This window comes from Sapajus apella, unplaced genomic scaffold (genome assembly GCF_009761245.1).
Source record: "Sapajus apella isolate SASKATOON/1434 unplaced genomic scaffold, GSC_monkey_1.0 scaffold19, whole genome shotgun sequence".
NCBI lineage: Eukaryota > Metazoa > Chordata > Mammalia > Primates > Cebidae > Sapajus > Sapajus apella.
The window spans coordinates 17,990,612-18,016,730 of record NW_022436959.1 but is presented as its reverse complement, the minus strand read 5'-3'; the positions used below and the strand labels follow the sequence as shown (position 1 = coordinate 18,016,730).

The 26,119-nt window shown below is 34.8% G+C and overlaps 1 long non-coding RNA gene across 1 annotated transcript; it reads left to right on the top strand.

Moving 5' to 3' along the window:
• The first annotated feature begins 9,614 nt into the window (after positions 1–9,614).
• Positions 9,615–15,711, top strand: LOC116557544. The gene is made up of 3 exons (XR_004271567.1): positions 9,615–10,078; positions 11,131–11,282; positions 15,567–15,711. It is a non-coding gene; the product is annotated as an uncharacterized LOC116557544 (long non-coding RNA).
• The last annotated feature ends 10,408 nt before the right edge of the window (positions 15,712–26,119 follow it).

Below are 26,119 nucleotides of genomic sequence, written 5' to 3'. Positions count from 1 at the left end.
ACACACACACACACACACACACACACACACACACACACACACACACACACAGTTTCTTTATCCACTCGTTGATTGATGGGCATTTGGGTTGGTTCCACAATTGTGCAAAGTAAATATAAAGTGATAACTTTTACCTAAAAAAATGGGCAAAGAACCTGAATAGGTAGTTTTCCAAGGAGAACATACATACAAACGGCCAATAGGTATATAAAAAGATAATCAGCATCATTTATCATCAGAGAAATGCAAATCAAAACCACCATGAGATATCACTTCACATCAATTAAGATAACTTTTTTCCAAATACTATTATCTTTGGAAGAAAGGCTGTTATCTTTGGATAAAAGAACATGTTTAATTTCCACATACTTGTGAATTTTCCAATTTTTCTCCTGTCGTTGATTTCTATTTTTATGCTATCATAGTTGGAAAAAATATATACTTTCAGTCTGCTTACATTTATTAAGACTTGTTTTGTGGCCTAATATAGAATCCATTGTAGATGATATTCTGTTTTATGCTTGAGAATAATGTATTCTGCTGTTGTGGAATGGAAGGTTCTGTATATATTTTTAGAGATAGTTCAGGTCCAATGTCTCCTCATTGATTTTCTATCTGGATAATCTATCCATTGATCAAAGTAGGGTGTTGAAGCCCCTTACTGTTACTGTATTGCTGTTTATCTCTCCATTTTCATCTGTTAGTATTAACTTTACATATTTGGCTGCTTGCTATTAGGTTCATAAATATATATAATTTTTGTATCTGTGATGAATTGACCCCTTTGCCATTATATAATTACCTTCTTTTTCTCTTTTTACACTGTTGACTCACGCTCTTCTTTGTCTGATGTAAGTATAGCTACCCCTGCTTTCTTTTGGTTTCCACATGCATGGAATATCATTTTTCATCCTTCAGTCTATGTGTATCCTTAAAGCTGAAGTAAGTCTGATAAGCAGCATATAGTTGGGTCTTACATATTTTTTTCTTTAACCCATTCAGCCACTCTGTTTTATTAACTGGATAATTTCATCCATTTACATTTAAGGTAATTATTTTTAGGTAAATACTTACTATTGTCATTTTGTTGATTATTTTCTTGTTGTTTTGTCTTTGTTCCTTTCTCCTTCTCTTATTTTCTGCTTTTGTGATTTGATAATTTTCTTTAATGGTATGGTTTGATTTCTTTATCTTTGGTTTATCTGCTGCAGCTTTTTGCTTGTGATTACTGTGAGGCTTACATATAACATCTTATAATTTTAACAATCTATCTTAAGCTAATATCTTAATTTTGATTATATGTAAAAACTCTGCACAGTTACTCTCTTTCACCCTTTTTATGTTTCCGGTGACACAATTTACATAGTTTTATATCGTGTATTGATTAACAAATTATTGTAGCCATAGTTCTAATACTTTTGTTTTTTAAGCTTTATACTAGACCTATAAGTGATACACAGACCACCAGTACAGTATTACATATTCTGAATTTGACTCTTTACTTTTACCAGTAAGTTTTATACTTTCATATTAATTTATTTTACTAATAAGCATCTATTTTTTCAGCTTGAAGTAATCCACTCAGCATTTCTTGTAAGGCAAATCTAGTAATAATGAACTCTCTCAGCTTTTCTTGTCTGAGAAAGTCTTGCTGTCTCCATTACTGAACAGCTATACCAGGCAAAGTATTTTTGCTTGGCAGTATTTTTTTCTTTCAGTACTTCAAAAATATTATAACACCTCCTGGCCTGCAAAGTTTCTGCTGAGAAATCTGGTAGCCAATATGGTGTTTCCATTTTTTGTGATAAACCACTTTTCTCTTGCGCATTTAAGATTTTCTTTGTCATTGAATTTTTGCCAGTTTGGTTATAAAATGCCTTGGTGAAGTCTTCTTTGGGCTAGACCTGATTAGAGAGCTTTGATCTTCATGTACCTAGATGGTTGTATCTTTCAGTAGATTTAAGGAGTTTTCAACTATTATTTCTTTCAATAAACGTTTACCTTTTTATCTTTTCTTCTGAAATTCCTGCAGTGTAAAAGTTAGCTCTCCTTCTTGTGTCCCATGTATCCCACAGGCATTTTACATCCCTTTTTCACTGCTCATTTTCTCTTCTGACTAGATATTTTCAAATGTCTCTCTTGAGTTCACAGATTCTTTCATTTGATCAAGCCTACTGTTGACACTCTCCATTGCCTTTTTCATTTTATTCGTTTGTGTTCTTCATTTTCAGTATTTCTGTTTGTTTTTTTCCCCCATCTCTATGTTGAATTTTTCATTTTGTTTGTGTATTTATTTTTATGTTTTTAAGGTGTATAACAGTGTTTTCTTGTAGCTTAATAAACTACTTTAAAACAATTATTTTGAATTCTTTCTCAGGCATTCAAACTGACAAATTAGTTTTGCTTTACCTAAAAATCATACCAGAGTACAACAAATAATATATTCATTGTATTAGAATAGGCATAGGTTTCCAACTACTTTTTATTTCATTATATTTTTAAGTCTGACGTCTAATATTTACATATTTGTCTTTCTTCCCTCTTATATCTTGTTGCTGACATTATTTGACCTGTGTTTCAGACATTAATTATATATAAAATATATGAATTTGGTTTTATACGCTTATGTGAGAATAATACTTCTGTTTAACTTCAGCTGAAAAACTTTGAATAGCGCTCAGCAACCAACAGAGAGCAAGGTTAATTTCAATATGACACTGCAGAGAGTTCTACCCTGTTGCAGGAAGTGTTGTTTTTGGAACAATGTTAGATGCCCTTTACTATTTTACTGTCTCCTGACAGAAATTAATAGTAAAGGTCTTCCAAAGTAATTTATCAACTACTTTTTAAATTCACACTCTTACAAACCATATGTCCTCAGTTGAGGGAATATGTTGTTTATGATTTTGCATCAAACTGTTAATGAAAGGCAAATTCTGACCAAAGTAAGCTCTCAGGAGTAACTGATCTTGGTGACTTTGACTTTGGTTAGACTCAGTGAAGCCTGGTCCTGAAAGAAGCTAAAGGGACCAGCAGCAGGGCTCTGAGTGATCCCACAAGTTATGTAAACACAGATGTAGCAGGCAGAGGTGTGCAGCCCAGCAAAGAGCCTGGGCCAAAGTCAGAGCAATTAGCACGTTTTGAAGTAAAGTGCCCATGCAGGACTCAGAAAATAAACAAGCAGGTGTGTGTGTGTGTGTGTGTATGTGTGTGTGTGTGTTTATTTCAAAAAAGCATCAAGGTAGGCTTAAAATTTTATAAAGTATCATAATAATGGGATGGATTATGTACTATTTATATCTCATAAAAATATACAGTTATAACTTTATATAGATCTTTATTGTGTATCTTTAACATAAGGGTAAAATGTCCATTTAAGGATGTACTTTCAGCTACTATTAAGCATAGATTGAATATTATTAATGTAAATCCTACCAAAAACATATATTAAAAGAATATTAAAAATGTACTACACACTAAAGCAAATTGTTAAGAATACAGGAAATTATAAGTGGGGAGGGTTGGATGATAATGTATGGAAACTGTTTGTTCTACCAAGTTTTTCTGGGAATGTAAAATTCCTCAGAAAACTCCAAAGTATATTATTTTAAAAAATATTTTTAAAAACTACGTAAATTTAAAACCGTAATTCATGATGGGATAAAATAACTTCCCCCACTGTCTACTTTCAAAAAGAAGATTAAAAGTGCTTTGTATCTATTCATAATGAGAACAAATTAATATAACTGATAGAGATGCCTCCCTAAAAATGAATGAGCCGAAGTGTACATAAAATATTTTGTTACAAATTAAGAATTCATTCTTCCAGAGTTTCTGCGTAGAAAAGAGCAAACAAAATTAATATGTGTGTATTGGTGTGTATATATCTCTTCTCTATGTGGAGATGGCAGAGGGGAATTTCATAGCAGTATTTTCTAGTGATAGATAAATAAGATCCCTTTCCTTAAAAAGCTTTGGAAATGATAAAGATATTTAAATGTGGCTTAAAACTTCTTCAACTTACTAATGTAAATAAGTATTAATACATACAAAATTAGGCGTCATTTTATGTTGATGTGGGTATGGATATGTGTGTTTTCCAAAGTCCAGTGCTAGAGAGAGAGAAAGAGAGAAAACAAAAGTGTGAGAACTATTAAAGAGTATTTTCCAGTAGTAAGCTTTATTTCCAGTAAATTATCATGTGCCACATCCTTCCTTGGAATATGACTTCTGATTCTGCTTTGTCTGAGAAACAACAGCAAGTTGATTAGAAAGAGTTGATGTTTAAACAAAAAGAAGTTTGAACCTTGACAAAGAAAAAATGTTCTTTCTAATTCTCTCATTAGATTTACAGGATCAGAATTTATGGAGGCCCGAAGTTCCTGGCTCTCCCTGACATAACTTGCATTATTTGATCTAACCACAGTACCCCAAAGCTGAAAAAAATCAGTCAGGTAGAATTCACAGGTATTTTTTCCTTCAATGAAATTCATTGTAGAGTAGCATATGTTTAAGGGAATGTGTGAGTTTTATGGCAGGTCAGAAAGGCTACACTACTAATCCGTGATTCACAAAGAAAACAGAGCATGGAAAGACCAGTGCAAGACTGCTGAGTTGGAGGTTGGAAGGTTCTAGTATGTAAACCATATTCCAGTCTGATACGTGTGTAACAATAGGGTAATAAAAATGAAAACACTCCATGTGGCTAAAAGACAGTCTTCATTTTAGAACCCTTAGTGTTTTATTTAGAGGTTGTTGGTCAGATTCAGGCAAGGCCAGAATGATTTTAAGTAATGGTGCTTTGTGAAGTGCATAAACCATTTGTGAACTCAAGGGGAATATTAAATAAATTTCACTTGCCAAGAAGTTAATCAGTCCACCACAGATCCTTATGCAATGCAATTTATTAAACACCTGCCATATTAGAAGAGCTATAACCAGTCAGGTCATAAACGGAAATGGCAACACTGCCCTCAAGGTGCTTATAATCAGAAAAAAGTAAAAAGGATGGCAAGTAAAATTTACAAAGGCCTCCCATTTTACAATATTTTACATGCATTTACAAAAGATGCTTCAAGCATAATAACTTACATGCAACACAGTCACCATCAACCAAAAAACAGATATATTTATGTACATGATCAGCCATAGGCATTTGTGTGTGCACATGAGTGAGTGCATGAACATGGAGAAGCGGGGCACTTGCCTTTAGCTGGACTAGCTTTAGAAAGGAGTTGAACTTGAAACACATTTCTGAAGGATTGGTAGGAAGCAAGGAAGACAGTTTGTAATTAAGAGACAGAATTCTGAATGATATGTTTGGAAAATAAGTACTATGTCAAATTGTAGTAATCAAGTAATGGAGTAATTAACTGTTAGCTTTCCAATTCAAAGTATCAACTTGTTTTTAAACTAATTGGGAATAGTTAGAAGGATTTGAGCAGAGAAGTGATTGCAAATAAAAATTTTCTTGAAGAAGTCTCTTCTGTCTTCTATTTGTAGGACAAATGATTAAAAAGAAGCAGGCCAGTCTCACAGCTTGAAGGTATGAGGAAGACTGATCTTTCTAACCACATTGTACAGTTCTGGACATGTCCCAAGAGATAGGTTCAGTTTTTCTTAAAATCAACTTTATTAAGGTATAGTTTGTATGTAATAAAGTGTTTCTGTTTTAGATACACAGTTTATTTTTTTTAGCATTATTGAGGTGTAATTATCAAAATCATATATGTATTTCATGTGTACAGTGCCATAATTGGTTATATGTATACACTGTGAAATGATTACCATCACGTTAATTAGAACATCCATCACCTCACATAGTTACCATTGTTTGAGAACACTTAAGATCTACTCTTAGAAAATTTCAAATATGTAATAAAGCTTTAGTTATTCATGACCTCTCTGCCTATTACCTCATTAAGAAAAATAGTACAACTGATTATTATAAAAATTATAAAATAATAGAAATATGGCATATAGTAGATACTCAAATGACTAAGCTTAATATGAATCTAAAATATAAATCAAATTATAATTATAGTATATTAATACACAGCCTCAAAAATAAAGTAGTCTAAAAATAAATATTTAGTTTTACAATAAGGATATTCTGAGAAAATTAACAAAATCTTAATCTGCAAAAACCATGTATTTATGTTATCCCACATTCAGAAAAAAACCTTCTTTATATAATTCAATTTATGCCCTATTAGAATAAATCTATAGTTCATCCAAGAGATTTTTGAAAGTGTTTTTTCTAAAGTAATTTTATTGCTGAGAAAATCCATAAGGCTGTGAACAAAATCGTTTTGAACAAAGTGTTCGGTGTTTCTCTTCAACCAGGTAAATGGACATTTTAATGCAATCTCAGCCTTCTAGTCTAATTTGTCTAATGTAGAACATTGTTTTAACTAACTTTAATCTGATGGTTCTTTGGGCTTAAGGATTTGGGCTATTTTACATATATATTTATGTTTGCGATATATAAATAAACAAGGAAAGTTATTTGTATGGCCATTCCATTGTAGTACCAACTTCCATGCCAGGCAGTTTTTTCTTTAAAATTTAACTTCCCGGCAGGGCGCAGTGGCTCACACCTGAAATCCCAGCACTTTGGGAGGCCGAGGTGGGCAGATCACGAGGTCAGGAGATCAAGACTATCCTGGCCAACGTGATAAAACCCCGTCTCTACTAAAAATACAAAAATTAACTGGGCGTGGTCATGAGCACCTGTAGACCCAGCTACTTGGGAGGCTGAGGCAGGAGACTCACTTGAACTAGGGAGTCGGAGGTTGCAGTGAGCCAAGATTATGCCACTGCATTCCAGCCTCGTGACAGAGTGAGACTCCATCCCCCCAAAAAAAGAAAAAAAATTTAGTTTCCCTCCTTATCTGTTCTGGATCTCTGGCAGAGTTAACCTACCTTCAAGAGTTGCTATATTTAATGAGGTTAAGAAAGCAGACTACACAGAGCAAATACTTAGCAAGTAACTTACCCCTTCCTTTTCTTTTCATTCTTGATTTGTAGTTACATCAGTCCAAGCGTGAGTAGATTCAAATCTGAAATAACCAGCAATGATAACATTCACTTGCATTTACCTAACACTGCACAGTGCAAATGCTTCCAGGTTTATTATGTTATGTGGTACGGACAGAGCAGCTGTTTCTATTACCATTACACAGATTATTCTGAATTTAGAGCAGTTTGGTTAGAGACTATATATAACAGAATTAATAAATGTTATGGTTAGACTGAACCCTTGATGTCTCCGCTCTCGGGGCCGGGCTCTCTACCATTCCATACTGCTGTTGGTAGAGGCAGGGCCTTGGGGAGAGCAAGACAAGTAGATAAATGAAGGCCAATTCATGCTAGGGGGTCAGTTTGAAGCCTTGGGATAAGCCAATGCTCATTTTTATGTGTCAACATACATACTAAGTTTTCATTATACATTTTTTAAAATACAGGCGCTTGAGGTAGAATTAGAAGTAGAGCCATGTGTAGGCAAATGGCAAATATTAGGGGTTTGAGAAAATACTGAATTTAATTTTGGTAGAAAATAGCAAGTTTCTACGTCCGTTTAAGAGGTTAGAACACATTTCTATTAATTAACACAGAGCTTTCAATACTTTGTGTTTAGGGCATATCGTCTAAATGTATTTGGTTTATTTGTTGATTTGGAATATATTCACATTTTTCCAATTTTAAAAATATAAGAGTATCTACAGCAGAAAGTTTATCTCCCAGATCTCTTATCCTGAACACATAGTTACCCTCCTATATCAACCATGGTTCGACAAACAAGCAGTAGGAGTTAGGAATATATATTTACATGCCTGCCTGCCTATCTGTCTGTCTGTCTATCTATCTATCTATCTATCGATCTATCTATCGGCTTACATGATTGTGGGGTCTGGCTAAGTAAGTCCAAAATCTGCAGGGCAGCCATTCAGGAAGAGTGAGATTATGGGCAGTCTTAAACCCACAAGCGCAGGCTGGAGCTGTTAGGCTGTACAGCAAGGTAGTCAGGAAAGGAAGATCCCAAGCCAGAGGGAACTCCACAGTCACAGGTAGAGGTTGTTGTCCACAGGCAGGAGATCTCCTTTTCTCAGAAAATCTCTCTGCATTTTTGCCTTCCAGTGAATTCAGTCAGGCCCATGCAGAATATCCAGGATAATCTCTCTTACTTAAGATTAACTGATTAGGAGTTTTATTTACATCCGAAAAATACCTTTCCTGCAACATCTAGTTGAGTGCTTGATTGAACAACTGGAGACCTTACGTAGCCTAGCCAAGTTGACACATCAATAAAACCAACACACCTTCCTAAAATCTAATAATGTTATCAGTGTCTTATGTAGTTTTTGGAGGGTCAAAAGCAGTCTTTAGTTATCAGAGATTATAAAACATGGTAACATTATTTCTTTTAGTATTTATACAGCTTAATTTACCACATTCAACTCTTTGATCCATTTGAAATTTACATTTGTATAAGATATGAGGTATGTAACCAAAAATATTTTATCCTAAATGGCTATTTATCTTTCTCAACACAATTTCTTAAATAATCCATTTTTTTCCTTTAGTGATTAAATTGCAACCTTTGGGGTACAATTTCCTAAATGTATTTGGGCTAATTCCTGGACATTCTGTTCTTTTCATATTATCTGTTTATTTCTTCCTGTATTATTATCTCACTCATCTAACTATTATTGCTTTTGAATATGTTTTAAAATGTGGTAGTACTAGGGTCTCCCAGCATTTATTTTATTTTAATCCTTTGTTTTTATTTTTCCATACATATGCCAAAAGCAGTTTGTCTAGTAGGAAGCAGAAACATCTTCCTAATATTTCATAGAAGTAGCGTTAAATGTATTGGTTACTTTAAATTTTTTTGGTTTTCCTTTTATAAAATTTTATTTTTTCCAGCCTCCCTTACATAATTTAGTAGTATTTTAAAGTTTGCCTTCTATAGATATTGTACATTTCTTGTAAGCTTATCACTAGACAAGTTTTAAAACATTTTTATTGTTTCAGTTACTCATTGTTGTGAAAAAGGAATTTTTTCCATTTTATCTTCTAAACTGTTGTGTGTCTTTATGAAAGATGTAGATTTCAGATTGTCCTTGCCAATTTACTGAATTCCCTAGAACTTCAATCTCTTAAATATTCAATGTATGCAAGCATACCAGTGTAGCTAATTCTATATTTGATCTTGTATATCTAATTTTTGTGCTTCTAATTATTTTCCTAGTTGAACTCTAATGCTGATATTTCTTATATAGTGTTAAATGATTGTGAGCTAGTAGGCATCTTTGTCTTAATTTTTACTTTACTGAGGATCTTCTTGGTATTTCTGTGTTAAGCCTGAAATACAGGGGTGTTTATGTGTATGTGTATACATATGCACATGTATAGACACACACTTGCAAACTTACAGGAAATTATTAAAGATTATTTATTTTACCAAATCTTTTTTTAGCATTTTTATAATTGTGTGATTTTTCTCTTTAGATCTACTTGTATGTTGAATTATATTAATAGATCTTTTAATATGGAAACATCTTACTTTTTGGAAATAAACATCCTTGACATCTTTCAATATATGTTGCATTTTGTTTTGTTTTTTCCTGAGTTAGTCATTTTCAAGAGAACTGATGGTGTAGCTCTACCCTGAAGGTTGGCATTCTTGGAACCCTGGAAGAATTGATGTTTTAGCTCAATTCCAAAGGCAGGAAAATAAAAAGCTGATGTCCCAGTTTGAAGGTCATTGGGCAGGAGGAAATCTTTCTTACTCAGAGAAGTTCCAGCTTTTTGTTCTATTCAATCCTTCAACTGATTGGATGAAGCTCATTCACATTAGGAAGGATAACTGCTTTATGTAGTTAATTTTATCCAAAAATGCCCTCACAGAAACAACCAAATGTTTGACCAAAGGTCTGAGTGCCCCATGACCCAGTCCAACTGACACATAAAAGTGACCATGACGAGCCAAGAGTTTTTGCTGTTTTCATGTTGATTTTTCATGACAAGAGGAGAAGCTGTGTGAATGCTTATTTTGTTTTTTCTCTTTTTCTTCGTGAGTTTCCAACCTCTTTTCTAAATACATAGTGATCTAGCTAGACTTTGAAAAGTATAGGTTTAAAGGGATGGCAAATTATTAGTTTGTCCTGAGTGCCCACGGATCTTGGTCTGGCCCTGTTCCTAAGGTTTGTGCATGAGGCTATCTGCAGCTTGAGGAAGCGAAAGCTCCCTTTCCTTCCAGAGAGAGCCACCCTATGTGGGAACCTGAGGTTTTGTTCACAGGACCTCACTGTGGAACTCATCCTTAAAACAGTGGGTTGGGATTTCTGAGACTACTTAATAGTATGGTAGTGCATGAAGTTTCTCCTTTTGGGGTGTGGTATGTAGAAGTTGTGGCGACATTTTTTGCTGATTTTATATGGTGAACCAACATGTGAGTCAATAAATAGATTTTTATAATTCACTTAGTATTTTCATAATAATGAGTGCCCAAAGGTCAGATTGAAGAAGCCACATCCTGCCTTTATAAAAACAAAATATCCGAGGAAGGATGTTGCCAGTTGACATGTCATCTGTAGAGTATATTAAAGACTGGATTGTTTAGAACCTGAATGAATAAAATGTCAAAGAATAGGCAAAAGAAGTGTTGGTGCTGGTCCAAAGCAAAATAATCTAAATTTAATGAAGTCTTAAGACTATATGCCTGTCATTAGTTTTTATTATCCTTTTTATTTCTTCTTCTTTTTTTTTTTTTTAAGATGGAGTCTGGCTCTGTCACCCAGGCCACAGTGCAGTGGTGTGATCTTGGCTCACTGCAACCTCCACCTCTAGGGTTCAAGCAATTCTCCTGCCTCAGCCTCCTGAGTATATGTGATTACAGGCATATGCCACCATACCCAGCTAATTTTTGTATTTTTTAGTAGAGACAGGGTTTCACCATGTTGACCAGGCTGGTCCTGAGTTCCTGACCTCAGGTGATATGCCCACCTCAGCCTCCCAAAGTGCTGGGATTATAGGCATGAGCCACTGTGCTTTTAGAAAGAGCAATGTATAAGATCCTATTGGAAAATTCAAGAGAAATGTTAAAGAAAATCTATGTGTCTGCAGAACTTACAGTTCAATGTGATTAAAGGATAAAGGATGAATGTGTGAAGACTGAAAAGACAAGTTCTGGCTATTCCTTTGAGGGTCTCATTTGTGAAGCTAAGGCATGTGAACCTTCCCTCTGGTGTTAAGGACCCATCAAGATCGTTAAGTAAGTGACACAATTGGTGCATTTTTTGAAAAATGTCACTGATAATAATGACAGATAAAGGCTTTTAAAATAAATTTTAGAAGTCCTAAACATTGAGAAGATTCTGGGGGCACCTTTTATACAATTTAAAATAATATACAAAGCATACACAAATGTTGAAATTAAAATAACACATAATTTATATAACTGCTTTCCAGAGCTTCAGATTTCAAATTTCTATATACATTCATTGAACCTAAGCTTTTCTCGTATTTTACCTGTATTTGCTATACTGACACTTGAAGAATATGGTTTTCTTGCCCACCAGCTAGGTGAGCCAGGCATTCTATGAGCATCTAAACTAAGTCAATGACAGGGGAGATCCACGGACAGTGGAGAGAGTAGGAGGTGGGGTTTAGAGAACTTGGAGACTGAATGGCAGAGGTCAGAGATTTGATCATTTCTGACTTAGAATCATGGGCATATTCAAATAAAAACATTATAGGAGAAAGCAAATACTTGGAAGGAAAAGCTAAGTCTAAAATGTCAATTAATTCTTATTGCCTCACATGGAAGTGGTTTGCAAATAAGTTTTCTGGTAGTAGAATAGTGATTTTTCTAAATTTATATGGACTAAAGTAATTTTTTGAAAAGTAGAAATTTAAATAACTTCTAGAACCTAGCACAAACTTGAGATTCAGGATAAAAATTTTACCTTTTTATTATCTAGAAGGTCTTTTGATGATAGAGACCTGTCTAGTTGTTTGACAAAAACCTAGCATTCATTACCAAATTGCATGCATTATAATTTTAGCCAATTGTCTATTATCGTTCAGGGCTATGGATGACTTCTATTTTTCCAGCCAAAGCCAATGATAAATGTGGGTAGATAACTAAAAAGTAATTAAAGAAAATAAACAGTTTCAGGGTCCTAAAGAATTTATACCTGCTACAGAATTCTGAAATCCTTTCCCTTTTTTGACAGTTGTTGCTTTGACATAAACAAACACGAAAAATCTTTGTGCAGTCCTGTCCTTTGCTATGGTATATGAAAGCATGCAATCCATTATTTATGTACTAGTGTTTTCTATACTTTGTGTACTAATACTTCTTTGGCCTGAAATTATAAAGGAAAATGCCAGCATTAAATAAAATAATTAAGTAATAATTATTCTTGCCTTATTGCTGATCATAGTATGCTTCAGAATGTTGTTAATGAATATTAGCAAAAGTAAAAGAAGATATTCATACTGTTTTAGGATGAGTTCTGACATAGAAATGTAGCTTTTCTCTTTTCCTCCTTCTCCTCCTTCTCTTTCTCCTCTTTCCCCTCTTTATCATCTGTTCTTTCTCCCCTCCCTTGGGTATTGCATACAAAGATAGAAAGGCAAATGGAGTTTACTTCTTAGTTTCTTATAGTTGGCAATCTGGCTGTCTCCTGATGTAGCCTTTCTTTCTGCTTTGGGAAAATATCAGCATGAAGAGGGTGACCCTGTGCACTTGTTTTAGATGAAGGTAAACAGAAGACGATATTACTTGCCTGAATGGAGTAGACTATCCCATGGAGGAGAATAATAGCTGTCTTCTCGTTTTTGTTTTTCTAAAAAGACCAGTGAAGACTTAAAAGGAGAAAGAACTGGAGAGGAGGGTGAAAGATGATTACCTTAAGGATTAGAGCTGTTACCCTGGTGAAGTCTGCAAATACTGTTTCTAAGCAATAGGCTGAATGTCTCTTAAGTGAAATGAATTACGACCAAGGGATTAGCAGTAAATCTTTACAAGAAAATATCTCTCAGTTAGTTATTCATTATGATAGTATGATTTCAATAAGAATGGATATTGTTTCAGTCATTAACCATGCTCATATAAATATTATTTTAAAAGATGAGTAGAAATCCGTCAGTTTTTGAAAAAGTTCAAATTTCTGGTTTCTTCACAAATTCAGCTATGCTAGCTAAAATGAAACCATCAACATTGAATCTTTTAATTTAAAAAAATGCATTTTTTCCTGTCCTTTTAAGTGACTTTACAAATAGAAATATTTTAAGCATTTATGTAACATATACTAGATATAGGAGGTTTTATAGATGCCTTGTACAATGCTGTAATACTCTTGGCATTTTTTATTTTTAAAAAGTAATCAAAAACACATTGTGAGCTCAAGAAATAGTATATATGCTTCAGGTTAACATGGTAATGGCTCTGGCCTTTAACCCTGATGCAACTGTTCTATCCTAACAGCTCTTTGTGAAAAGACACCAAATACTGAAGAAATTGGAAAGGTTAACAAAGTTAGCGGACAAAATAAACTTGATACTGAGAGTGAACTTTCACATGCAGCAAAAAAATAAACAGTATTCTCTTAGGCTGGTCTTCAAAGGATGTTTAAGATGCCTATATGCTTCTTAGTCTAAGTTCATCCTCTCTTTTGAGAAGAATTATTTATACAAAGGGTTACCGAATTCATAGTGAGTCAATGATTGCAAATTCATAAGAACTAATAATGTATGGGATCATTTGAAAACAATTGATGACTGGCCACCACTGGGGTGGCAATAATACCTAAGAACTTGAAATTTTTCAAGTCATTTTCATGGCATCTGAATGTAAAAGGTATTCTCAACCTCCCTATGTAGACCTCAGTGAATTGTTTTCTTCGTAATTTACAGAATTTGGGTCCAAAATTTAACCTGAATTCTTGGCTGCTGCAAAGTAATATGAAGCCTGACTTCTGTTACTGACACATTTTTAAAGTTCACAGCTTAGGCTGACTCTACAATGGGAATTACATATCAGATTACTTTTCTCTTGTAGAAATAGTAAAGAACTGTTACTATAAAGCTCTTTGTGTGATCAGCTAAACACAGCGTGGAAAAACCATTACAAATACACTGAAAAGGTACAGGTATTTTTTTTACTAGTTTCTGCATGTCATCTAAATAGTTTAATTGGTATTTTCTAAAAGCCACACATCACCTTAAAGATGCAGAGATGGTTTCTCTCTACTGCACACAAGTGCCCCTTAAAAGAAACATCCCAAAACAAAACTCACCAAAGCAGTCTGAATGTTGTTGTTGTTGTTGTTATTATTATTATTATTATTATTATTATTTGGTAATGAGAAGTACAGGTTAGGGGATCTCTCCCTATCAAGGAAATAATGTTTACATGAAAGATAAAGGAAAGGACAGACAAGAATGGTCATATCTGGTTTTGCATTTAAAAATCTAATCCTTGATGGCTTAAAAAAATAAAATTTCAGGTGGTCTTATTTTTTAACTCAACAAAGTTCCAGTTGTTATACAACTCATCTTATTAATTTATTGTTGGATTCTGAAAAAGCTTCTCCATTTTGCCAGTCTTCCAAAGTATTGGTTGATGTGGCTAGCAGTCTTTCAGAAAACACCAGGATTAACAGTGTATTTGCACACCTGCAAAGCTCATTTAATGACTGAAATTGCAAATGCTGCACAAGTAAAACAAAAAAATTTACGTTTGAAGTGATTTTAGTGACCGCAGCTATATAACACTATTCATAAAACCAAACACGCATGTCTATATATTATGTATTTCAAAATGTAGTTCTGATTGATTGTTATCCCTTGTCAAATATTTTGATTTGCTGGAAGAAATGACAAAAATCCTTAAGAAAAATGGGCAAATTTATAAGGAAATACTTAAACAGCAAAAGCATTAAGAAAAAACCCTACTAACCTTGGGAGTCCTAAAGTCAAGGAACAAATGAAAGGAGACAAGAACAAAGAGGAACAACATGGCTGGTTATTTTTCTAAGGACTTGCATTCTGATGCATTACTGTGAGTACTTAGAGCACACAAATTAACAACTCTGGAGGTATTCTCTGGATGCTTACCTACCTTTCAGATGTGTGCATTTTTTTTCAATCCAGCATTTGATTGTTAAGTTTTCCTCAAGAAATTCTCATTTTGATAATTTCTAGCTTTCTTAAAAATACTCATTTTACATAAAATCATTTTAACTGAGGGCTGAACTTTCACCCTGGCTTAGTATGGTGACCTAACTGAGGTTGAGAGGGATTATATATTCAGGATTGAAATTATAAGCAGAGCAATAGATATCATATAGAAATTCTACCCATGCTTCACTTCTGAAGTCCATAGCAGACATATCTAATTGATTAGGCAACTAGATATAGCTTGAGAATCTTCTTCAAGTCCTTGTTCAAGACATCTACTGTTAAGTTCTTAGTTCAAATGATGAAATCTATTTGGCATTCCACATTAGATTTATATTTCAAGCTTTAATATCTACTTTTTCTCTTTTCTTCAGTGGAGGTGATCAAATCATTTACTGTTTCACTGGCATAAGAACCAACCCTTGAGAAGACTATACAGAGGTACAGTGCAACTTTTTCTTCTAAAGGTATTGAACTGTAATAAACATATTATGACTAAAAGAGACTTTAACAAAATTTCCCTAAAGGATTATAATAATTTATGTATGTATGTATATATTTAGAGATCAGGAGTTGTTGTGTCATCCAGGCTAGAGTGCAGTGCAGTGGCACAGTTTTGGCTCACTGCAGCCTTGACCTCCCAGGCTCAAGCAATCCTCCCACCTTAGCCTCCCAAGTAGCTGGGACCACAGGTGCTTACCACCAAGCCCAGCTAATTTAAAAAAAAAATTTTTTTTTTTGTAGAGACAGGGTTTCCTTATGTTTCCCAGGCTGGTCTCGAACCCTGGACTCAAGTGTGCCTGCCTTAGCCTCCCAAAATGCTGGAATTACAGGCATGAGCCACCATGAGCCACCATGCCTGGCCAATAATCTATTTTATTTCTAAATCTCCATTGTTCATTCTTTGTTCATTCTCACAAAATGAGTTAACCATATTATTAAGTTAATCCAAAGTGGAATTTTTAAAGAAGTTAAATTTTGTTTGTGAAAGTGATTATACTCCATCTATCAATATTTTACGATGGGTACAGGAAAAGAAGAAATGACATTTGCTCCGAAATAGATAAGCTTGATGCTATTGATTTTAAAATAAAAATTATCCTTAAAAACCTTAAAAATCACAGCTTGCTGGTTGTTACTAACTAATGCACTCACTGCTCTCTTTGTATATGTATTTTCAAAATGTAAAGAATTTGCTACTTTCAGCTTTATTTGAAAGTTATTTTCAAATCAGAAAACTTGCTGGTTTTGTAAATTTTCAGTATAAGAGGATGGGTACTAAGTTATAGTTAGAGGCTTTAAATAAGCGGAGATTCCCATTGTGAGTGGGCGTAAGGGCACATCTGCAAATTGTAGTCCAGATTCAACTTCAGTCTGTGTTTTCCTCAGTGTGACTCATTCAGTCATCACCCGGGCTGTGTGATTACTGACTTCCAAGTATGTGAAACACTCAAACAGTTGGGATTCCTTTTGGAGCATATACAAACATCTTAAATCTTCCAATTCAGATTATGTGGTTAAGCATAAGACCGTTATGAAGGCAGGGGAAAAAGCCGAAGGCTGTTTGTGGCTACAGGGTGTGGTGTTGTGGGGTTAGTGGCAGAGATCTGTGGTGTTAGTTAATACAGGAAGAAAGATACTCAAGTTACATGCAGTGTAATATACCAAACTTGCAAATTCTCTCTCTCTCCCTTTCTATCTTTTAGGAGTAGTTGCCAGCAACCTTGCTGCCAACTTAGCCCAAGGCATGTAACCTTAGGTACATGAGAAAACCCATTTCTCTGCAGTTTTTTATCCTTATCAAACTCACCTAAAGTCTAATGAAAAACTCCTTCTGATTATAGGTATTTGTTTCAATTCGTTCTATAGAAACTGCAGCCTCTGCTCATTTCTTCTTCCCAAAATTCTTGAAATCTTTAAACACTTCGCCAAAAATTGTCATGGAAGGAAACCTTTCATCACTTCTTTTATTATTGTCTTCGTTTTTTAATTATTTGGATGTTAAAAATTGAGATATAATTTACATACCATTAAATTCACTATTTTAAAGTGTACACATCAGTGTATTTACAGAGTTGTGCAACCATTATCATTATCTCCTTCCAGAACATGCTCATCATCCAGAAAAGAAACCCCATACCTGTTAGCCATCACTTCCCATTCTTCTCTTTTTGTAGCTCCTGGCAACTACTGATCTGTTTTCTGTCTTTATGGATTTGGCTATTCTGGACATTTCATATAATTGGAAATAAAATATGTGGCTATTTGTGACTGGCTTATTTCAGCAGGCATAATATTTTCAAGATTCACCTATGGGTGAATAATATTCTATTTGATGGATATACCACATTTTATTTATCCATTTATTGTTTGATGGACATCTGATTAAGAAATGGTTTCCCTCTTCTTTTCTTCTTTTCTTATTTCTCTCTTGTTTTGCTTTATATTATTCTAGTTTTTGTTAACTTTGTGATATTTGTTATAGGTTATTCGATTCCACATATGGAAAATCCTAGTCTTGCTTTCTGAACAAAAGCTTCTCAGACTTTAATGTGCATACAAACACATAGGGCACTTTTTAAAATGCCTACACTAGGGCCAGGCGCGGTGGCTCAAGCCTGTAATCCCAGCACTTTGGGAGGCCGAGGCGGGTGGATCACGAGGTCAAGAGATCGAGACCATCCTGGTCAACATGGTGAAACCCCGTCTCTACTAAAAATACAAAAAATTAGCTGGGCATGGTGGTGTGTGCCTGTAATCCCAGCTACTCAGGAGGCTGAGGCAGGAGAATTGCCTGAACCCAGGAGGCGGAGGTTGCGGTGAGCCGAGATCGCACCATTGCACTTCAGCCTGGGTAACAAGAGCGGAATTCCGTCTCAAAAAAAAAAAAAAAATGCCTACACTTTAATAAGACACAATATGAAGCCTGTGATTCTGCACTTCTAACAAGTTCCAAGGCAAAACTGGTCGTACTGATTTGCATCTTACCCGTTGGGCAGCAAGAATTCCAACCATACATTCTGTTGGAAAAAAATGTTGTAAGCATCTTTGTTAATGCCAGGCACACTTGTAGATGCCTTCACAAATTTTATCTAAAGATTGTATTAATAGCTATTGAGTACCTGACAGAGACTATATAGCCCACAAAGCCTAAATATGGACTATTGAGTTCTTTATAGGAAAAATTTGCTGACCCATGGTTTAAAGACATACTAGATTGTGATTTAAATCAATTTAAATCAATCTACATAGGCAAATCTGTATACAGCATAAAAAGTTAGGGATTATAACTGCAGTAATTTAGCACTGTTGATGATCAAGAACATTTCATATGTACCACTTTTTCATGATGATACAACTGAAAAATAAAAGTGAAGTCAATATTTTCAGCCACTTGAACATGTAAAGTTTGGTTTGAATCCAACTCTGTAAATTCTGTGGATGTACCCAAGCAGCTGACTGTAGGAGGCTGGAAAAAAAGACAAAAATAGTCACATTTTAATTTTATGATTACCAAACTCAACTGGACCGTTAATGAATTACAGCAAATAATTCCCTAATCCACTTCCATTCCTACCCTCCTAGATGATTCTCCATGGTTTTTCTTCTCCAGGCAAACTCCCAACACCTTGCCTCCCATTCTCAATCTTAACTGATGACCTCTTCTTTTCTACTAAGAAAATAAAACCTATCAGAAGCAAATTTCTGTTTGTTCCACCGCTGTGTCCTTCTCCGCCTGCCTCTTGGCCTCTACTCCGGTTTTCCTGTTTCACTAGAGAAATTCCTTCTGCTCTTGACAAAGGCCAAATTCTTTACTTTGCACTATATCCCAACCCCTCTGACTTGCTCCAGAACATCATGACAACCCTTCTGTTTTGCTCCTGTATCATCAAGTTTAGCCTTTCTACTAAACTTTTTCTGTCATCATACAAACATGTTTTATGTTTTTATCTTAAAAAAAACCCTAAAATTTCTTGACACATCTCTCTTTGAACATCTCTTTCTCTCCTTACTTTGATAGCAAATGTACTTGAAAGTGCTTTTTGTAGCCTACAGCTTTCCTCCATTCTTTCTCTATTCTACCGTAACCAAGCTTGTATTCCCCACTTCCCCTGAAACTGCTCTTATCAAGGCTTCCAGTGACCTTGTCATTAAAATTTCGAATGGTCATTCTCATTGTCGTGAAACACTCCTTTTATAACGTGTATATCTCTGGGTATCGAAGACCCACATTCTTCTTGTTTTCAATTACTGTAGTCATTTTCTCTTTACTCTCTTTTGTTATTTCCTTCTCATCTCTGAAGCCTAATCATGGGTCCTCATCCTTTCTCTAGCTACACTGAATCCCTTAGTAAATCATTGCGAAGGGATATATGACCACATATATGCCTATGTCTTCAGGATTTGTATATCCATCCTAAACTTCTCTCCTGAACTCTGAAATCTTAAATCATGCTACCCCCACACCATCTTCCTTTGGATGTAAAATGGGCATCTCTCAAAATTAATGTGCCTACATCTAAATTGCTGGCATTTTCCATCACTTGAAATCATCTTCTCCTTCTGTCTTACTCATCTCGGCCAATGGCAATTTTATTTTTACAGTTGCTTAGATCAAAACTATTGGGATCATTCCCGATTCCTCTTTCTTTCATACTTCATATCAAATCCATCGAAACATCTTGTCAGCACTTCGTTTAAAATATATCTGAAACCCAATCACATTTCTTCATTTCTTCAGCCACCATCCTAGTCCAATCCACCATCGTCTCTAGCCTGGATTATTGTAATAGCCTCGTCATGGGTTTCCCTGCTTTCTGCTCTTGACTTCCTTTCCTGTTTTCACTAGAGCAGCCAGCGATTCCTAGAATACCACATCACTTTGTACATTCTCCAGTAACTCTCCATTTCACCAATGTGTTTACAGTGGACCACAAGGAACTATAAACTATTTCTATGATTTTATCCCCTACCCTTCTCTCCTTGCTTGTTCTGTTTCAGCAAGAAACAGAACAAGTTTCTTGGCCTCTGCTTTTTTCACAAACCTGCCAGATACATTTTATGTCTTGAAGCCTTCCTACTTTCAGCTGGGTTCCCCTGGAGAAACCCCAGATTTCCACATGGCTTATTCCTTTGTTGTCTTCATTGTCTTCAGGTCTTGATTCCTTCTCTTTTAGGCCATCCTCCCTCATCTCTCTTCTTTGATTTAGTATTCTCCAAAACACTTATGCACCCCAAACAGACAGTATCTACTTACTCTGGTTATTGAGTCTGTTGTCTTAAAACATAAGCTCAGTAGAGTAGAGATTTCTATATTTTCTTTACTGTTATATTCCCAACTCTTGCGTCAGGCACATAGTAGGTGTCAATACTATGTGTTGAATGATTTTCAAACTAAGTAAACATTGGTTTTGTTCCTGTGAGCATACACCTAAAGGCTTAAAATCTTCAACTTCTAGACAGGAGTTCCTCTGTCTAAAGCCATTTCAAGTCAATGTTATCTCTCCTCAAAGGGTGATCTGGGTGCTGTTACTTGTCATTCTTTTTTTTTTTTTCTCTCTCTCTACGAGATTAAAAAGACACAGTGCTGACTTTTGCCATCATTCAAAAACACTTCAAGGACTATTACAATGTTTTCCCCATAGATGTCTTCTTATGTCTTAGAGTTACAGTTACCAGTGCAGCTCTGTGTTTGCCTTTGAGTTGCTTTAGCCAGGACAACTCCTGTGATATCTCAAAACACCCGAAGTGTTCTGATTAAATAAAAAGAATAAAAAGGCTTTATCCTATAAAGAAGTCCTCTTTAGAAAGTGGTTTGCTACTACTATAAGGAAGCATTGTAGATTTGAAAAATCATTTCCCATTTACAAAAAAATAAAAACAAAGATGGCTGTTGAAATCTCTGAAAGTTAAAAAGTCATGTTTTAAATGCTGCCCCAAAGGGGCTCATAGCTGTTCCACTTTGCTCATGTGTGGACTCTCTAATCGCTACCAACTTTTAAAAACTTTTATTTTAGGTTCAGGAATGAATATGCAGCTTGTTATATAGGTAAACTGCATGTCACAGTGGTCTGGTGCACAGATTATTTTGTCTCCCAGGTAATAAAGATAGTACTAGGTAGATATTTTTTTCCTATCCTCTCCCTCCTCCACTCTCCACCCTCAAGAAGGCCCCAGTGTCTGTTTTTCCCCTTTTTGTGTCCATGTGTTCCCATTGTTTAGCTCCTACATATATAAGTCAGAACACGTGGTATTTGGTTTTCTGTTCCTGCATTAGTTTGCTTAGAATAATGTCCTCTAGTTCCATCCACATTGCTGCAAAGAACATGATCTCAGTTTTTGTTTTTGCGGCTGCATAGTATTCCATGGTGTATATATACCACATTTTCTTTTTCTGGTCTACTGTTGATAGGCATTTAGACTGATTCCATGTTTTTGCTATTGTGAACAGTGTTGCAGTGGACATGCATATGCATGTGTCCTTATGGCAGAACAATTTATATTCCTTTGGGATAAACCTAGTAATAGGACTCCTAGGCCAAATGATAATTCTGTTTTAAGTTTTTGAAGGAATAGCCATACTGCTTTCCACAATGGCTGAATTAATTGACACTCCTACCAGCAGTGTATAAGTCTTTTCTCTGCAACCTCACCAGCATCGTTATTTTTATCTATTGACAAATGATGTCTCATTCAGAGTCCAATGGAGCAACTGTAAATTTATTGCTAACATCTGCCTTTATAAAATTCAGGCATTTAACTTCTCATTAGTAGGATTAATAGGGAAGTATATTTTGTTTATATTTATATATTTATATAAGTTTATGTATTTATATTTGCCTCTGTATTTAGAGACTATTGGCAGTCTTTGCCTGTCCCTTAAAAAAAAAGCATCTAAGATTGAGAAGTCAGGCTTCCTGCTAAATTGCTCCCTGCTTTGAGGAGCTTTGCCAGCTTAAAGAGCCAGTCCACAGTAGCCCCAGAGAGTGGTTTTTGGCTAAGCATCAAGTGATTAACATTATTCATATATAGTCCAAAGTACAAAAGCTGGCTATGTTTTATACTAAGATTAGAATTGGTTAAGTTAAATACAGAGTTTAATAATTTAAAATTTTACCAAGAGGTTTGATTTTTTAATAATTGGTGTGCTATGGATTCCTTCATTTTACCTGGAATTCCATTTATATTGAACTCTAAAACCCACTTTTTCACATGCACATATAATTATGCAACTTCTGTATTCATTTTCAAATTGTCTTACCATTATTATTTTTTTTTTTTTACTATCTTGCATCAGAAGAAGGAATAGACAGTTTTTCCAAATGTGAGATTTCAAATAGTGCCCACAGGTACCTTTTTCTTATGTACTAAGAGACTTAGTTCCATCAAGTATCCCTCTATACCAGCTGTCTTTCTGCAGGATCCTTCTTTTCAATCTAAAGCATAACTGAGTCTTTTTCCACTAAAGCAAACAAGCAGCAACATTTTCCGTATCTTACCGACACTTTATGCCACAGACAGACCTCTCTTAATGTCTTTATAATTATAGTATATTTGACTCATCTCTGAGTTTAATTTTCTAATCTTTACCCAGTCTAAAGGGCTACTTTTAAGGCCCATTTACTTAACTTTGAAGTTAATCTAACTAGGCTAGCTGCCTTGTGGGTCAGTTTATTGTGAGGATGATAACAGTAATAGTTCATAGATTTAAATTGTGCTTGTTATTTTAAAATCACTTTTAGACGCATTGCTCATTTGTTATTTAAGAATCTTACACAGTCTTGTGGCAGATTTTTGTTTATGATTGTTGTGGGTGTTTAACATGTTCTTCTATAAAAGGGGATATTTAAGTACATTAATGTAGAATGGCAAAAGGATTTTCTTGGTATTTCGACTGTACAAGTCACCTAAAAACATCTATCCTTGTATTTTTAGTATTTTTGTTTTTCTATTACTTATTCTTATATTGGTTTTTGTCTAGCAAGCTAAGAAAAAAATTTAAGCAACCTTACAAAAACGTGCCAATAGTTTCTTACAAAACTATTTTCAGTCCACATACTTCCATAGTCTCTAAAAAATTTAATGTTGTTAAAACCAAGCTTTCCTTGAAAATTTCTTATGATGACTTCTATATTAGAGTCTTCTTTTCCTTTCTCTGGGTCTGGCAGATTCAACAACAAATGTTTTTGGACCTTCTACGTTTTACTCAAGGTTCTATTCTTGACTCCTTTTAACCCTTTTGTAATTTCCTCCACCAATGGAGAACTATTTCGTGAATGCACATCTCTAGCCCTGTTCTTTTTCCCAGGTGCTGGCTGCGTGTGACAACTAGCTGACTCCTATTTGTAAATTTCATATGCCGCTCTCTCAACTTATTTCTCCTCCTCATTTGTTTCTTTGTATTTGCAGTATTGTTTCACCATTCCCCAACTCATGCAAGCTTGATATTTCAATCAGCAATAATTTCCTAGCCTCTTTTGTTAATTCTACTCTTGTCTCCTAGCTATATCCCCTCTTTCACACATCAGTCTCTTATTTCCTGTCAGAAATCATTACAACAGCTTCTTCATTTTTCTTTTGTACCCCTATATATGTCCTGCCCACATATATTCATCTATTTTTATTTTATTTTTTGAGATAGTGTTTCACTCTGTTGCCCAGGCTGGAATCTAGTGGTGCTGTCATAACTCACTGCAGCCTCAGTTTCTGGGCTCAAGTGATCCTCCCTCTTCAGCCTCCCAAGTAGCTGGGACTATAGGCTCGTGCCACCATGCCCAGCTGAGTGGTTTTTTAAATAATTTTTTTATGTAGAAATGAAGTCTTGCTATGTTGCTCATTCTCATCTCAAACTCCCAGGCTCCAGTGATCCTCCTGCCTCGGCCTCCCAAAGTGCTAGAATTACAAGAGCGAGCCACCATGCCTAGTTTTAAATTATTCATTCTAGTTTTAAATAATCTAGTCTTAAATCATGTTTATGATCATATTTCTAGACTTTCAAATCTCAGCTCCTGAAACTCAGTTCTGCAGCCCTGTCTTCTTGAGAGAACATCAATGGTCGTCCCTCTAGCCCTACATGTCCCATGTCTGTCTTTCCTCACTATAATTCCCCATGAAGACATTCCTGATCACTATGGCTAGAAGATATTCCTCTTTTTTTCTGATCTAGCATATAATGCAATCGTGTTTCTGCATGATTTGCTTTATATGTTACATAATTACAATGTGTTCTGGTATTATAAACTGATGAAAGACAGATTTCAGGTTCAGTTACCTTTATATTTTCTATAGTGATTATTTCAGGGCTTTATATATCAAAGGTACATGCTGATTGGTGAATGAGTACAAAATCCTAATTTTTTTATATTTATACCATAGTTGCATTATATGATACATAAGATACTGTAAATGAAAGGTAATTCTGGATATAGCATCATGTAGCATATGAGTTAATAAATATGTTCATTATTTGTTATGGGTATATGGTTTTGTAGCCTTAAATTTTATTGCAACCCAATATATTTAATAAGGAATATTAGCATGGGTAATAAAAGATGGAGAATAGCATTATCTTGAGCGTTTTCTAAGAATGCAAAGAGCGATAGGCCTGATTTGGCACAAGTCATTTCCCCTTTCCTCCATCTCTCCCCAACCATTGTCACCAAAAAAAAAAAAAAAAAAATCTTGCATTTGAAACTTTAGAGGTCCCAGCAGGTATAAATCTATAGAAATGTATCCCAGTCTTCAGGGGCAAAGTACTACTAGACATTATGGTGCTCAATGCCATTATATAACAGAGTGTTAAATGATATGATATTCATTGTATATTCTAAATGTGATTTTCATGAGCTGTATATTACAGTTTTGTCAAAGGAAAAATTCTACAATTTTTTAAACAAAATATTTCTTGCTAAATCACAAAATACCTAAATAGAATATGTTGCAGAGGGGGCTATTTTGAATGTAAACTGAAGCAAAATTAATTAGTAGCTGCTGAAATGCTAGAGAAATAATCTTAATTTTAAACGAGCTCCATGTGATGTTTGATTTCATTACTGACAAAATCAGAAAAACTTCATTTATTATACCGTGAATGTTCATTATTTTTGCAATGTATTGCACACACATTTCCATTCCTTCCAGGCTATTTTTTAGTCTCAGCATTTCTATTTTGACGTTAGAAAAATATACAACCAAAATCTATAAGACTTTGATTAAATGTTGATACAGCTGATTTCAACACAGCCAAAGCCAGTGACCATACATGGAATCTAAACAACAGCTAGTAATTACAGTGTCAAAGGCATGTATACACTGTGTGTTATGTTTCATTGTCTGGCATGCAAATATAGTCTCCATTTCCTTTACACTATGTCCAAAGTATAAAGAAAGCCAACCAAAGAGTTCTGTTTCGTTTACACAAAAGAACAAGGTTCAATCATGTTTGATAAGTTGCAAATTACTGGTAATACCACAAGTGTTGTTACAGCTGCTAAGAATGGTCAGGAGGATGTACAAAATGCAGCAAAGGCATGAATCAAAAGAAAAAAATCTAAACAAGTTTGAATGATAGTGTATAGTATGGCTAACTTTAACTTCACTTGGGGCCTAGAAATGCCATATTGGGTGCAGTGTGAGGTGCCTCATATGGAATCTGGCCTTGTATGTCTCTGCTAGTCTTTCAACTCTTTTCATACAAATGAAGTGGACTCTTCTCAATTGCATACAAACATAGCATTTACAAAGCAAAATTCTAAAGTTTTGTATTAAGGCCTGAGCCACCAGGGACACCGAAAAGGAATAAAATTGGTGAAAACATTTAGAGACAAAAAAAAAGCAATAAGAATTTTCCATAACAAAACTGAAATTCCATTCCAAGAATCAGACCAGGTTGGTGTAGGAAAAGATAAAAAACAAACAAAGCTACTCT